The following is a 1,992-nucleotide window of genomic DNA, read 5'->3' as shown; positions in this document are numbered from 1 at the left end:
GTTGAGCCACTTGTGAAATATGTGTTTCAAGCATTTTATTGTGGGTGGCTAAGGCGTCTACTTTGTTCGCTAGTTGTTTAAGTTGCTCGCTAGTATGTATGTTTTGGTTTAAGAAGTCTTTGTTTGTCTGAGCTTGGGTAGCTATGAAGCTTTCCATCATCAATTCGAGATTTGACTTCCTAGGCATGTTAGGAGCATTATTAGCTGGCTTTTGATATCCAGGCGGAACAGCTGGTGCTTAGCCAGGTGCATACAAGGCATTGTTATTCTTATACGAGAAATTCGGATGGTTTTTCCAACCTGGGTTGTAGGTATTTGAATAGGGATTTCCTTGTGTGTAGTTCACTTGATCGGTTGGGACTCTTGCTAATATTTGACATTCTTGTGCAGTATGGCCAGGGTTTCCACATAACTCACAGTTTGGAGTTACAACAGCCACGGTGGTTGTAGGTGGTATGGTCAAGTTATCTAATTTTTGGACAAGGGAATCTACCTTTTCATGAACATCGTCAAGGCTACTGATTTCGTACATTTCACCCTTCGTCTGGGACTTTTCCACTAGAGTTCTTTCACCTCCCCATTGGCAATGGTTTTGGGACATGTTTTCAATGAGTTGATAGGCTTCAGTGTATGGCTTATCCATAAGTGCACCCCCCACGGCAACGTCTATTGTAAGTCTTGTGTTATACAGAAGCCCATTGTAAAATGTGTGAATGATCACCCAGTCTTCGAGACCGTGATGTGGACATATCCTCATCATGTCCTTGTATCTCTCCCACGCTTCGTAGAGAGATTCTACATCTTTTTGTCGAAATCCATTGATTTGAGCTCTCAACATGGCAGTTTTGCTCGGCGGAAAGTATCGGGATAAGAAAATGTTCTTCAGTTCTTCCCATGTCGTAACGGAGTTGGAGGGCAAGGATTGCAACCAAGCCTAAGCTCTGTCTCTTAGTGAGAAAGGAAAGATGCGCGGTCTTATCGCATCTTGAGATACATCATTCGCTTTTACAGTATCTACGTACTGCACAAACTTAGTCAGGTGTTCATTAGGATCGTCCGTAGGATTTCCAGCAAATTGATGTTGTTGGACGGCTGATAATAGTGAGGGTTTCAGCTCGAAATCGTTTCAATTTATAGCGGGGGAAGCAATGCTGTTGTGAGGTTCTTGTTGGGACGGGGGTAGCGTAGCATTTAAGAGGACGATTCTGTGGTCCTTCTTCAACCATGTTTGGTTTTTCTTCTGATTTAGGAGGAAAGGAGATATCGGGAATACCGTACTTTTGTTGATATTCGTGTATTTGACGTCTCACGTATAAGAAACACTCTAATTCAGGGATTGGTGGTGCTAAGTTATCGCCTTGTGAGCGAGTACTTGGCATACAATCATGGAAAGAAGGGAGAGAAGATTAGATTTTGTTTTTACCTTAGTCTATACCGTGCAACGAAAGAATCACACTATTCGACTAAAACAGGTCCCCGACAACGGCGCCAAAAACTTGATGCTTGATCTGGCTATATATAAAATATAGTCTGTCGGGTACTTGACTGCAAGTGCACAGTCTAGTCGCTTTAGTTTTAAAAGATATTGATCCCACAGGGACCTATGGTCAAACTAGTGTTACTAACGTCACTATGTTTAGCTAAGGGAATTGATTAGTAGAAGTTCGGGGGCAATATAGTAAATCTAAGGGAATTTTGGTTTTAAGAAAGAATTAATGAAAGGAATCAGTATGCAGCGCATTAATTGTCAGGGATTCGATAAGTCACCGGTGAATAGTTTAAATGTCAAATATCTCTCAGTAGAAAATGTTTATTTAAAAGGCTTTATCTCACACTCTCGTGGTTGTTGATTCCGCCTATAACTTTAAGTCAGAATGTACGCTCTCGCTGTCCCATTTGAAGTCAAAATTACTTTTTGAAAATAAATAAGTTCTAATTGCTTTTAAAGTGCTCTCGCTGTTTTTAAACTCAATGCTTAATTTTTACTATCCA

The 1,992-nt window shown here is 40.8% G+C and overlaps 1 non-coding gene across 1 annotated transcript; it reads left to right on the top strand.

The window, feature by feature from the left end:
- Positions 1-731: 731 nt before the first annotated feature.
- On the top strand, positions 732-838 carry LOC127133169 (small nucleolar RNA R71). Its single transcript, XR_007807162.1, has one exon. It is a non-coding gene; the product is annotated as a small nucleolar RNA R71 (small nucleolar RNA).
- The last annotated feature ends 1,154 nt before the right edge of the window (positions 839-1,992 follow it).

The sequence above is a fragment of the Lathyrus oleraceus genome, chromosome 3 (assembly GCF_024323335.1).
Source record: "Lathyrus oleraceus cultivar Zhongwan6 chromosome 3, CAAS_Psat_ZW6_1.0, whole genome shotgun sequence".
Classification (NCBI taxonomy): Eukaryota; Viridiplantae; Streptophyta; class Magnoliopsida; order Fabales; family Fabaceae; genus Lathyrus; species Lathyrus oleraceus.
The sequence above is the reverse complement of the archived record's forward strand: the minus strand, read 5'-3'. Positions and strand labels throughout refer to the sequence as shown.